This window comes from Rhinolophus hipposideros (assembly GCF_964194185.1).
Source record: "Rhinolophus hipposideros genome assembly, chromosome: 4".
Taxonomy (NCBI): domain Eukaryota; kingdom Metazoa; phylum Chordata; class Mammalia; order Chiroptera; family Rhinolophidae; genus Rhinolophus; species Rhinolophus hipposideros.
Genome location: NC_138050.1, coordinates 9,532,790 through 9,547,582, shown reverse-complemented (window position 1 = coordinate 9,547,582; position 14,793 = coordinate 9,532,790).

Genomic DNA, 14,793 nt, shown 5'->3' with positions numbered 1-14,793 from the left:
CAAGCCGAATTCCCCTCAGAGGACTAAGAAGCCCGTTTCCTGTGTCAACCCTTCAGTCATCTATACACTATACATTTCTACGGTGCTATAGGCCACGTACTTGGTTGCAAATGCAATGCCAGGGTTGAAGCAGACACTCCAAAGTAATAGAGAGACCAACCTTTTAATTATGTCTCAAATGGGTCTTGAGGGTGAAAACAGAAGTGGAACACTGGGTGCAGGGCTGTTCTGGGGGACATAGGAAGGAATGCGTGGAGCTCGCCCTTCCGGGAGGGTGGAAGGCGCTAGCAAGGCACGTGGCCTGAGAGTGGTGGGGCGCACAGTGGGGCTGCAGCGTGAGGAGCAGGGGTGAAATCACCGAGCCCTGAGCTCCTGCTTGACGTGTGTCCTGTGTGCTCTGCCCCTGGCTTTGCACTCGCCCTGGAAGAGAATTTATTTGCCTTTACAAACAATGTATGACATGACATAAACCTCTAAAATTTCTAGTCTTTCTGAAGCTTGGAAGTTACAAAACTAGGCAAGGTAAACCTCTCTCCAGAAGCACAATCACAATTGAGAGGACATGGCCGCCTGTCCAGGGGGAGAGGCGGACACTCAGCCCCTGGCTTGGAAATAGCCTGACATTGTTCCCTACCATTAAGGTCACCTTTGTCCCATCCTGATTTCAAGGGGGACAGTGTCAAACATGAGATATATGTTTAGGACTTGGCTGAACCACCTGCTCATATCAACTCAACATTCCGCCTGAGTCCTTGAGAAGACTGAAGGCAGGGGTGGCAATTCACCCACCGTCAGGGAGCCAGCCGACTGCAGGCATCACACATCAATCATGACCTTTCTCATCGGAGCTGGGAGCTCAGACTGAGGGTCCTGCTGGACCGTGAGCTCCAAGCACCTCTGCCCCCATATCTGAGTTAGACTTTGGGATGAAATGTATGTGTCCTCTTATTTCTAAATCTTAGCCAGTCACCTCCAACTGAGAGCTGAAATCTTGCCTGATCATTTTTTTCTCAGCCCCTTATCTTTATCTTTGAAACGCTGCTGCTTTGGCTGTGTGTTCCCCGCCTGACTGAGCAGCCTTCCCACAGGAAGTCTGTGGGGCAGGAAGACTGGCGTCTGGGTTAAGGCGAGCAGCCTGTGCCGCATGTATTTTCTGCTTCCTCTCCATGTGTCGCTTCTCCTCACAAGGAGTCCTCGTCTCCATGGCTGCATGCCACACCCCTGCAGTGACTGAAAGTTCCTGGCCACATCCAAGACCTTTGCAGATATTTTAACCACAAATAAGTGCACTGAGAGGTAAATGAATGGGCCAGCGAGAGGTGGAGCCCAAGCATAAAGCTGAGGGAGGAGTTCCCCAGAGAACCCCAGAATCCTGATCTCACACTTGAGGGTGCCCACCATCCCATGTGCTCTCTAGGGGCCAAGAACTAACAAGGAGCAACTGCTGCCATGGCGTGACGAGGAGGTTGCATCTCTTAGTAGAATGAACGTGTTAATACTCATGTTGCTAAAACTTTCCTTTGGATCTTGAGCAAGAAAGGGGGATTTACAGTGTTTTTCCAAATGCAAGATTTAGGACGTACGGGGTTAATGTAAGGAGGAAAGATTAGAATTAGGACTGTAGAAAGGAAAGGTTTCCTCCTTCAATTATTGCCTTCTCTTTCCCTTCCTGTCCCTCACCAAGTGACTGAAAATCCTGGTCTCCAGCTTTCCAACAATACAAATTCCAACAAATGTGGAGGCTGCCACGTCGGTTGTCTGACAGCCACTGGTTGCATTCACACAGCAGCACATGAAATGAAACCAGAATAGGGGCCCAGGGTTGCATTCAAGTCACGGCTGACTGTAGACTTTGTGTTTCCTTGAGGACTTGCAGATTTCATAAATTGGCCTGGGACTACCTGAGATTGGCTGTCCAACCTGAAGACAGGCAGCTTTGAAGATGTCCTTCCCTGAAATGTAAGTTTGATGAGGAGGTTTTGAAAGGCCAGGTCCCATTTGAGGCCTCCTCAGAGACTGTCTTCTCTCAGTTTATAAATCAGCCAACGACCCACACTCTGTGGACTCTAGGTTACTCTCTGAGTGGATCCATTGTGTAGGGAGTGTGGTGGTTAATTTTATGTATCAACTGGCTGGTCGTGGTACCCAGATATTTGGTCAAACGCCAGTCTGGATGTTACTGTGAAGGCGTTTTTTTAAAAATGAGATTAACATTTAAATCAGTAGACTCTGAGTAAAGCAGGTGACCCTCCAGAATGTGGGCAGGCCTCATCTGATCAGGAAGGCCTTAAGAGAAAAGACTGAGGTCCCCTGAGAAAGAGGAAACCCTGCCCTCGAATGGTCGACAGATTCAAGTTGCTGCACCAGCTCTTCTGAGTCTTCAGCCTGCTTGTCAGCCCCTACAATCTCCTCAGCTAATTCCTTAAAATAAATTTACTTCTCCCCATTCCCCTGCCCCACATACACATGCGTACACCCACGTGCATGCACACGCACACCCTATTGGTTCTGTTTCTCTGGGAAACACTAATAATACAAGGACTTATTGATCAGTCAATTCCCCAAGCTAAATAGACACCGGTGATCCACACTTGTGGAGTGGCAACAATAAGTGACCCGTGGAATCTAAAGGGGCTCTTAAAAGCCCAAGCCACATGACCCAGAAGTCATTGGCCGGTCGGTCTGAAATTACTGGAACTTCTCAGCTTCCTCGGGCACAGTTTCTTTGTGCTTCTTCCCCTTTCCTCCCTTCTAATAATTCAGAGGTCCCAACCCTCCACTTTTCTTTCCTTACCATGTGTAGACTTTCCTTACCATCAAAGATGGAATCCTTTGTTAAGGGAAAGGCCTGGCTCTAGTTGGTTTTGATATGATGACTAGATATTAGTTCAGAGAGAATAACAGAAAGAAAGTTATGGTTCTATTCTGGAAGAAAAGCCAAAATGGTTTGTCGTTTGTTAATAGACATGGAAAACAGCCTGTAAGCATGATTTCGGTTGGCTGAGATCTAGAGAGCTTTTAATTAGCCTATCTTTCCAGCAGTCCAGGAAGTGGGACTTACTTTACTTTAAAGAGAGCAATGTTTAGAAAGAGCCTGAGTGACTCAGAGACAGAATCAGAGACAGAAGCTCTGTTGTCTAGAATTCCCAAGCATCGTTTTCATGAGTCCAGTAGAAACTTGTTCCCCAAGACCCAAAGCAAAGTCCGTACAGGCATAACTTCTCCCTTCCCCAAAAGCGAACCTCACCTACATGATCTTAGAAATCAGTTCATGGGGAGCAATTTGTTTTCATTCTAAACACAAGCTCTGTACTGCTCTCTAACACTGTGATTCGGGGATCCTAGGAATGGGACCCCCGGGACATTTCTCTCATTGGCCTAAAGGCCCAGCGTGCCGTTTCACAAGCAAACCAATTCAGTTGTCGATTTCCACACTTCAAACAACTGGTAGAATTTGTTAGTGTAGACCAGGAGCCCAAATTTCAGAAAAATCATTCATTAGAAAGTACAGTAGAACTGCCACACAAGAAAACAAGCTCGGCATAGAAGGCATTTCTCATTTTAAAACATATTTGAGTTTTCTAGGTTGATCCACCCCTATACTCACAATCTATAGCTCGATGGGTATAAATATTGGTTTTTACCAAAATTTACTCCACTGAAGAAAGAATTGCCACCACCGAATATATACCAGCTTGGAGACAGCTCCAAGAGACACATTTCAAAGAAGTCTTAAGTAGCAGCAACATTATCAGAGTAACAAATTGCCCAACAAAGGGACATCTTGGAAGGCAATATTTATCTGGATATTCAAGGGTTGTTTGTTTAAAAAAATCTTGATACTTAACAATTAGATCTTGTACGCCAGACATTTCTGTCAGAAGTGATGAATATGGGGGGAGGGGAGTGGGAGATGAGGGTAAGGGGGGTCAAATTTATGGCGATGGAAGGAGAACTGACTCTGGGTGGTGAACACACAATGGGATTTATAGATGACGTAATACGGAATTATACACCTGAAATCTATGTAACTTTACTAACAGTGGTCACCCCAAGAAACTTTAATTAAAAAAAAAAAAGAAGTGATGAATCTGCTTAAAACCAGATTCTTCATTTGGGGATCTGCTGGTAATATGGAAACTCAAAGAGATTAAATAACTAGACCTAAAGATAAGTGGTCCTAAATGGTAGAAAGTTGCAGAAAAATACCTAAAACTCTGTCACAGAGCAGGTACTCAGAAAGTGAAAGACGTTATTTTTACTTTTACTGCCAGTATAAGGTGTGGGAAGAGTATAAAAGCAAATGGAGTCAAATCTGCCTGCTCATTGGGAGTGTGACTTTTGGGAGTGACTTCAGAGCTGCCCACAGTAATGTGGAGGGGGGAGAGGGGTGGCAGGCTGTGGTTTGGGGGCCTGGCTTCATTCTCCCCGGGAGGTGTGTGTAGGCATAGAGTAGAGTGGAAGGCAACAGGATATGCTTCCTCCCCTAGTCTGTGATGGTTTTCCACCACTGCTGAAGAAACCTCTCTGGGCCAACGTGGGGATGACAGCCCCCCAGGTGCTGAATTCAGCCCCACAGGCTGTGGGAGGACGTGGGTGAGGCTTCCCAGGGGAATCTCCCAGTACTTGGTATCCAGTTGCCTTTGGGAAAACTACAGGCTCCAGATCAGCAGGTGTGAAGGAAGCAGCCAGAGTCATGGGAAGAGACAGCAGAGGTGACAGCAGCCAGGAAATCGGGTGTTGGCCATGATCCACATGCTCTGTGGGGAGCTGGGACTCCAGCAGTCACGCTGGAAGCTCTCTGTACTCCCTCGGGGAGTGAAGACGGGCGTGGGAAAACCAGTTACCGGGAGAGCAGGCAGCTCCTGCTTCACCCCACGCTGAGTTCCGTCCATGCTGATATGCCACAGAAGTCTGTTTGCAAGGTCACAACAGCCCCTGAAGAAAGGACCAAGGGGAAAAAGGACCAGACAGGACAATCTAAGAAAGACAAACACAAACCCTCCTGCCCTGTCTGCCACCAAACTATCTCAGAAGAGGAAACTGACCACCATGAGCAAGAACCAGCAGGCATGACAGAGGCAAAATCGCATCTCCAAGAACTTGCTGTCACAGAGCCATAGTCTGGAATAAATCTTGTCCTATGATTAAAGAAATGAAGAAATATAAACTATGGGAAAGGAATTTGGACAAGCAGATTTGGAAAATAAACTAACAGAACTTCTAAAAATGAAAAAGATCATTGAAATTTAAAACTCAAAAGAACTAAAAAGCGAAAGATACACAATTGAAAAGAAATATAGTGGATTAGGAACTGGATCTAAGGAAATGAAAGGGATGTACGATAGGACCATAAAAACAAAATGAGAAAGTCTAATATATATCTAATAGGAGTTCCAAAAAGAAAGAATATAGAATATTAAGGAAAGAAAATAGAAACCATTTTCCAGGACCCAGTGTGTATATATCTACAGTACCCCACTTAGACCCAGGTGAGGAGGTGCCCTGCTTTGGACCCTGCACCTTAGGGACCCCCAGTGCTTCAGAGTGTCTTTCTTGACGTTTTCTGTACCCTAATCCAAAGGTGAGGACAGGGCAGGCTGGCAATGAATGTGTAGACAAGGTACACAGAGCCAGGGATGGTGTGACCATGGTTCTATTTCTCCCCTTCATGGCACTCTCTGACTCTCTAAGTGGCTTGGGGGGACAAATGCTCCACAGGTCATTGAGTCTTGCCCCCTGGGTTATCCCAGGGTCCTGTGGCCAGGACTTGGCCTCAGGGAGTGGCCTGGTAAGTGGATCACCCCCATTGGACAAAGCAGTTTTTCCTTGGGATCATGTGTGAGTGAGCTGCCCAAATGATGCTGAGTTGGTTGTCTCATTTGATTTATACAGACAGGACCCCACAAAAAGTATTTGCTCAGGGCCCATCCATCCTCTCACGTTTCAGTAGTAGCAAATGTGGGTGAGTCAAACCGTTAAATGACAGAGAACATCTTTAAAGCAATCAGAGAGGAAACACGCTGCCCATGAAGGAAGGACAGCAGCCCTGGCCCAGAGCCCTCCACAACAATAGAGGTCAGAGGGCTTTGGGACAATATTTTCAAAACGCTGAAGGAAACTGTCAACCTTGAATTCTATTCCAGGTACTATTTCATTTAAAATCTGTATCCAGGTAAAATAAAGACATCTTCAGGCAAAAACAGAATTTACCATTCACGGAGCCTCTCTGAGTAACCAAAGGTTTTTATTCAAGAGAAAAAACAAATTAAGCTGGATGGAAAGAAGAAGGTAAAAGAAGCAATGGTGAGCAAATAAAAAAGTAGTAAAAATAGACATCTGGGCAAATCAGTATGAATTTGCTGTATAAAATAACAATGATTATTACGGCTGATACAGAGTTTGAAAACAATGTGGAGGCTTGTTCTCCTGATTTTGGTGAGGTGTGTACACATGTTAAAATATATCAAATTTTACACTTTAAATATGTCAATATTATTCTTTTCAATTATACCTCAATAGAGCTGTTTAAATAAAGAAGGGAAAGTAGAACTAAAATTCTCAACAGTAATAACATGAATGACGAGAGAAGGAGATCAGAGTTAAATTTCTAAGGTCTTTATATTGTTCAGAGGAAGGTTAACGATATAGACACTAGACCTTGTTAAATCAAGCATGATTTTAAAAATTTAAGTGTAACCCCCTAAAACAAATAGATTGCATAACTTCCAAACCACTAGAGGGGAAAATATGGAATATAGAAGACTGAAAAGTCTTTTTCTTTTGAAAAACCCAAAAGAAAGCAGGAAGGAGAGAAAAAGAAGAAGGATGGTAAATAAGAAGTATAAAAATAGCATTATTAGTATGTCAGTAATCACTACAGTAAACGGTCTAAATGCAGCCTTCAAATGCAAAGACTGTCATATTAAATAAAAAATAAACTCCAGCTATGGATTTTGTATGTTTACAAGAGACTTATCTAAAACAAAAGAAGGAAAGAATGATTAAAGTGAACTGAAAGGAAAAAATATTCAGGCAGATACTGATCTAAAGAAAGCTGGGATAGGTACATTAATGTAAGACCAAATGAACTTTAAGGCAAAAAAAAAAAATATATATATATATATATATATATATATATATATATATATATATATATATATTTCTTAGCGTTTTTAAAGAGGATCATTGTATAATCATAAAATACAACAGGAAATATGACAATGAATGAACCTAGTGGCATAGGCTCAAATGTGTAAGTGGACAAATAAAACATTGACAAAATACATCATATGGACATAGTTACTCTGTGAAATAAATTGATTGGCCCTCGCAGTGGGAGATTTTAACACATTTCTCATAATAAATCCAATGAAGCTCCAACAAAACAAAAACTGATAGTTTTTAGTTGAACTTGATAGTGCTGATTCTAAACTTTTTCTGGAAGGGCAAAGGTCAAGAGCATAGCCAAGACAAATGAAGTAGAGCACTTACCAGATGTCAAACGCTATAAAGAGAAAATAATTATGACAGTGCAGTCTGAGCACAATAGAAGCCAGTCACCAGTGCAGAAAAACTTGAGAGGTGACGGGTAGCAGTGCCGGTCACAGGATCCTGGGACAGTCGAGTATCTGCATGAAAATTTTAAATAAATTTGGAGATCTACCTCATGCCCTGGACAAAAATAAATTCCATGTGCATTAAAAATTTAGATGTTCAGAACAAAACTTGAGACTTTTAGTAAAATCTTTTCAGCCTTGTGTAAGGAAAGATTTCTTTATGAGACACAAGAAACAAACTGGAAAGGAGAAGATGGGCAAATTTGACTTCATTCAAATTTAAAACTTCTCTACCACAAATACAAATTAATAAGAAAAAAACACAGACAAGGAGAAAGATACTTGCAAAGTATATAACCAGTAAGGGGTTGGTATCCTGATTAATGAGAAAAAGAAAAAGTAGGCCCACAAGATGGTCATTATATTCACTTCGCAAAAGAAAAAAGGAATGGAGGTTGAGGTGGGACTAAGTAGAAAAATAATTATTTTTTTTTAAAGACCTCTCAAGCAACTACAGGCCAAGCCTTCTTGGAAAGAGATGTTCTAACGTTTGTAGGGAAGAAAAGTTGTTTGGTTGGCTGGTTGGCTGGTTGGTTGGTTGGTTGGTTCTGGTTTTCATTTGCCTTTTATCGTGGCAGGAAAACCTGGGGAGCGGTCAGAGAAATCCAGCTGCTGACGCTTGTAAGCTTGGTTCCTGATGTGGTTCTTGTAGGGCTTGGGCAAGAATTCCCCTTTCGTCATCACGTGTGGGGTTCCCCTCCCATGGGGAACTGTTACCAGAGAGTGAGTCTTTCTCTGCACGATGTCCAGGTTCTTGGCATCTCGAGCAAAGAATTGAACGAGACACAGAAATAAAGTGGTGAAAGAGCAGCTTATTAGAAGAGATAGTCCACTTCAAGGAAATAGGAACGGACCTGAGCAGTAGAGAATGGCTCAGGAGCTCACGGTGACATTATTAGGAGCAAACGAAGGGGTTCAAAGGCAAAAAGGTCCAGGGGCTCAAGGTGGAACAAAGGAAGAGGTTCAAAAGGCAAAAAGGCCCTTCCAAAGGGCCAAGGGCCCGGGCTCAAAAAAGGGCCAGACAGGCGAGGACTTGGGGTTTTTATTCCTTTTCTCTAGAATGGGCTGTTCCTTTCCGGGGGTGGGACCACTTGATTGACACCTGTGATTGACAAGAGGCTTGTTATCTCATCTTTTTAGTCTGCGCATGTTCCTTCCCAGAATTCAGTCTGTTATAATATTAAAGAATTTTCAGGCATATGTATGATATTATAATGATGGTATAATGAGGCCCAGGTGAAATGAAGGCCTTTACTGTGCAGGTGTGAGTGGCCGGTTTAATCTAGTTGGGTATTTTGTACCCATTTGTTCCTCATAGGGGTAGATAATTATAGTGAAAAGGGGAAGTTTTGGGCGGAGAGGGGAGGTCTTTTGGATGGTCACATTCTGTGGGTTGTGCAAGAATGCAGAGACCCGATATCTATCTCTAACTGCCTGCCTTGTTTTCCCCTTGAGATATGTGATCCCCATAAAATTTTTATGGGAAGTTGAGGGACAGGAGGTCTGTTCTTCTGTATCTGCTTCCTGCTGGGCAGGGGCGTAGAGCAGTAGCTCCCTATTGGGGGATTCACAGAACTCTCACCCTATCTGATCTCAGATGAGAGGAAGAGGTCCCAAGATATGCCTGGGAAACCATGCCAGCTTCTCTGGTTGTGACTGGCAATCTTGCTGGGGTATCCTCTGTATCCCCAAGGCCCCTAGATGAGGAGAGATAGATTTCAATTAATAAACCCATTAGCTCTATAGAGCCTGTGGCCATTCAACCAGTCATTCAGGTGGCGTCAATTGTCCAGGAGCTGGACCCAGAATGGGTTGGAGAGAACAGTAGGCTTCAATGATTACAATCAACAACTATACTGGTCTGGGGGGGTCTGGGATGGCTTGGGGGATGCTGGGAAGTCACAGGCTTTTAAGTAGGTATCTGAGAGATATTCTGTGATTCAGGCTAGGAGCAATCTTTAGTCTAGGATTCAGAAACTGATTAGAAGAGTAATCAAAGCCCGGGGCTAAGGAGCTAAGAAACTAGGGAAAAGGAGACTTAAAATTTCTATAGTGAGGGAGCTGTCCCGTATCAGAACCAGACCCCTCTCCTGAGGATGTCAGAATGTGGAACAGCTGTTCAGAGATAGTGACCAGATGTGCCTTGGAAGGCAACTGCGTTGTCTGCAGGTGGCTTTCCTGAGTGACTTATCCCTCCAGACACTCCGTGTCAAGGCTGCTTGGCTTCAGGAAGGCCCCTAGCCTGGGGAAGCCCAGGAGATGCTATTACACTCAGCACTGTGCTGCTGCTTTTCAGCAGGTAAACTGGGGTAATTAATCTGATAGCAGTCATCTTGGCGGGAGGTGGGGCGGGGAAGAATTTCTTCTTTGTTGTGGCTTCTTTGAGGGCCTTTGGCTCACATTCCTGTGAAGTCCCTCCAAGCAACAGGCTGTGTGTTCCACTCACCCTCCCATTCCGACGCTGCTGGCTAAGGTTGAGATTTCTACCTGCAGCACATTCCATCTCAGACACTGCTGCATTTTGTCACCTGAACAAAGGGCCCTCAGAGCAGGCGCTGTGAGTGCTGGAAGCTGGACGTGGAGGCAGAGGCAGGGAGCAGGCCTGGGTATCCCGTAACCAAGCCTCACCATGGCACTCATTGCGGGCAGAGGGCAATGGCTTCCAGATCGAGTCCAGGCCTGAGTGTTGACAAATGGCCTTGGCCTTTCCTAGGCCACACAGCTGTTTGACGGTCCTGGGCTCAGGCCTGGCTTCAAGGCTGTGTGACCCAGGAATCGCCCATGGCCCTGTGCTGAGAAAAGGCCCGGGTTTGATTCATGCTCTGCTTGCCGCACCCTCTTGAAACACTTAGTCATTTTTTAAACAAGAGACCCCACATTTTCATCTTGACTTGGGCCCCCCAGTGAGGTAGAAACTTTGGGGCTGAACTGTAGCAGTTTCATTTGCTTGGCAAGATGAGGGGGGATGACCAGATAAGGGGAGACTGAAGGGAAGAGTATGGTGGAGGTGAAATGAGGGGGTGCGCTGCTGTGATGAGTCAAAGATTGCTTCCCCTTTGCCCCTCTCCTGCTGTGTATTTCACTTCAACATGACTGTCGTGTCTACTGGGACCCGGTGTCTGGAAAGGTGCAGACAGTTCTGTCCCCGGGACCTGAGCACCTTCCTGCCCAGGGGACGAAGAACGGACACCAACGCCTCTGGTGTCACTGTGTTCAAAGCATCTTAGATCACTGTAATCTGAAAATGAGAACGAACCCTCCTTTGGAATTCCTAATATAAGCTACTCAGAGAAAACCAGATGCCTTCCTAAGTACCTATAACAAAAGCATCCGGTTTTCAAAAGGCCGCGTGACCCTCCAGAGATTAAGAACTGGATGGTGTTTGTAATGCTGAGGTCTGAGGGCCGGGTTATCTTGAGAAACCCTAACTGGTGAGTCCACGTCCTCTGATTGTGGGCTTATGATAACCTCTGTTTGGGGAGATTGGGCTCAGTCTCGACTTCCTGTGCTCCACAAAGGGCTCCTGATGGCCAGTGCAGGGGGGTTGGGGGAGTGGTGGTGGAAGGAAGGTGTGGAAATTGGGAGAACCTCCAAAGAGTGGTCAAGGCAACACTAGAATCCCACCTCTTTATCAGACCTTTCAATGCCTCAGCTGATTGTTCCTCAAACATAAAAATGTTGAAAAAGTAGCACGTTAGGGAAAGCATAGGACTTTGAAAACTCTACGCCATTCTGTGAAAACCCACCCAATTCTATCAGCCTTGGTCCATGTGGGGGTGGGGTGAGGCACTCTGCTTTGCCAACTTAGACCTACAGAGTAAATCCGAGAGCTGGAAAAGACCTTATCTGTCATGAAGTCTGGAATAGAAACCTATCAATATGGGAAGAGTGAGACCCAGAGAGGGAGAACAACTGATTTAGGATCACTTTTGTCATCACGTTACCATCACCATAAACCACCAATGTAACCATCGATTTCTTAGTCTGTTTTAAGCACCTCGTCTGCCACTTATCATGCCACAACCATTGCAGGTAGCAGGTGGGGGGGGAGGGGAGGGAAGGAGTAAGGAAGGGTCAGTGGTGCAGGGATTCAGCTCAAATCGTCCCACAGATGAGACCCCTTCCTGGAGTTACTGACTCCCTATATGGTTGATTCTGTCTGTTTAAGGAGTGAGATGAGCTTCTGAGTGTGTGTGTGGGGGGGGGGGGGAGGGCGCGTGTCAACCACGACCAGGTAAATCATTTTCAAAGTCTGAGATGCGATGTGTGGAGATCAAATGAGTTTCCAGGATCAAGAATACCTGTTGGAAACCTGCTCATTTGCAATTTATACTATGCTCCTCACCCCAAATAATTCCAAAGATACCGAGATAAATGGTTAACGTAGAACAGAAGGAAAGAAGATTATTGAGAATAATGTCCAAAGGGCTAGAATCAAAGCCATAAGATGTTGACAGAGTCTAAATGTATTAAGAATATCATTTCACAAGGGTTGTACTTGAGCCCTTTTGTACCTAGAACAATCCCTGTTTAATTTTGTGTGTGTGTGTATTTGTTTTATTTTTAAAGATCAGGAAGGCAGTCTCCTTCCCCGCCCTCATGCCCCCATGGGGTGGGGAAATCTTTGTCCCAGATTTGAGAAGCATTATCTCAAATCTAAATGATTCCCTTTTTCTAGTACTAACCCATTTACATTGTGTAAAAGAAATGGAGCTCATCTCTTTCCGTGGTATAATAATGCCTCACCCACAAGAAGAACACAGCTCGGTCACTGCTTCGATTTCCCAGTTAAGCAGTCCCAATTATTTTATGTTTTCATCAGAGATCATCTCTCTGGGTCCTTCCGTCAGCTTCTACAATGAGCCCTGCTTGGCAGGAGAACTCAATCAGCATCACTGTGAGGCAGAGGAGGTGCTGCCGTGGGCTCCACAGCGAAGGGAATTTTCTACGACACTGCCTCCCGGTCACAAAGTTTGGAGTAGGCGGCTGTCCGTTAACTGAAACTAAATACGAGTAAACCTCCCACTCGAGGTTGAGAATAGGATACAAATCAAAAGAGGCGATAATTAAGGTCAGTAAATAAAAGGAGGTCCAGTATGGAAAAAATGCAAGAAAGACAAGAATCCCAAACACGGTTATTAATGGCAAGGAGATAAAGTCTTTGGAAAATACAAACACTGAATGAGACCTCAGGGGAATGAAAGAAGGCCAACAAATTATATGTGCGCTTGTAACATGATAAGCTGAAGTGACCACACAAAACACAAGTAATTCTGAACTGCATAGTTGAGGGGTCAAGTCATGGACCAGAGAGATTTCTCCCTGAGCTCCCAGAGACCACATCCAGGGCCTTCAGACGCTAGAGATATTTAGATGAGATGGAGGAAACTGGGAAGAAAGCAACCACAAAGGGCAAGGAGTGGGAGGCATTGGTTTTGGAGAAGAATACCCAGCAAAGCTAGTGCAAGTTGTGACTTAGGACAGTGAGGGCCAAGCGCCAGGGTGACAGAGAGGCCTGCTGAAGGCGGCCATCCGCTGGACATGCTGTCAGCTAACTGATGTGGCCACAGGGCACTGCGAGACAGCGTGAAACACCAGCAGGCCACGGCCCATTGGCCAAAGTGGCTCTTCTAAGCATGGTGGAGGCCAGGTAGCATTGCAAAGGTGATGGGGTCTGCACAGCAGCCATGGCAGTGGACCCCCTAAGTCTTGAGTGTGTTCAGTGGGAAAGGGGCTGGGGTTTTTCTTCCAACCTTTGCAAACAGCCACTGCGTTGACACCATCAATGACTAAAGTTCTCAAAGACTGGGTTGCCCATTCCCACCTTCAATCACCAAGACCCTGGCTTTTGTGAAAGGCAACATGATGAAGGTTATTTCTCCCTGGTTGCCCTCCCACTAGGCCTGATCTTTTCCAGAATTTCTTGTGAGCTGTGTTTCTGCTCGTTTTCACAAAAAGCACCAGAAGAGCTGAAAGCAGTGAAGACAGAGAAGACAGAAAGAGTGGAGGAGAGAGTGGGGAAGACCCTGGGGCGGCATAATGGGGCAGCAGGAGGCCAAAGTGGAGAGGCTCATGGGGCAGCCTGTGGTCCACACCCGCGGTCAGCAGCCTGGGGGCCTGAAAGGCTCGCACAGAAGAGCCAGCGGCCCTCCGCAGCCTCCAAGGACATCAGACAGCAGGCTGCAGGCAGGTAACATCCCCCATGGGCCCGTGTTTGATTTCAGTCCCAAGCCAGCCGCATCAGCTGCATGATACCCATCAGTCTTTCAACTTTCTGCAAAGGCATATTGAGCCCCATAGGCTCCGCTCTGCACCAGACTCTCACAACATAGGAATTAATGGTGTGAATCTCAACAGGAACGTGAACTGGGGCGACAGAAATGGAAGTAGATGGGCACTGAGAACAGAGATCAGAAATGAAACCCCTGAGCCAGGGGCGCAAAGGGGCTGCTGGGACCCATGGGGAAGACGTTATGGAGGGAGTGATATGTGGACTCCTGGAACAGGGTCTGGCCAGACATGGGGAGGGGAAGTGGGAAGCGGAGGGGGCAGCTCTGCAAAGGTGTGAAGTTTCATGTGGTGATGAAATACATGGAAGTAGGATCCACTCACTCTGGATTTGAAGCTGTGGGACCTTGGGCAAACTACTTAACTTCTCTGTGCCTCTGTTTCCTCTGCTATAAAATAAGGATGAAAACAGTGTTTGCCTCCCAGGGTGGTTCTGGAGATTATACGTGTTAATGTTCTGTAAAGCCCTTAGAACCCTGTCTGGCACAAAGAAAGTACTCATTAAATATGAGCAATAATCTTCTTCTGTCGTGTGTTCATAGACCTTGGAGGACTTCAGTGATATGACAGGGAGACAGCTAGCTCAGCACACAACGGCTGGGAGGACCGACCGGGAGCGCGAGGCAGGGAAGGGCACGGCCAGGCAGGGACACAACCCTGGGGCTTTTGGAGAGTCCGATGAGAAATAGCTTCCTACTTCTTATTTTCTAGATTTTAAAAGTATGTGCCTTTTTTTTTTTATTATGCTTGAAATCATTTTCCAATTACATGACCTAAAAAACTAAAATTAAAATACTCTGGTATTTTTATATTGCATAATTCAAGAGCTGTAGGAAGCTATTGCTTAAACATGTATTTACTTGTGGCCAAAAGAACAAACAAAAAT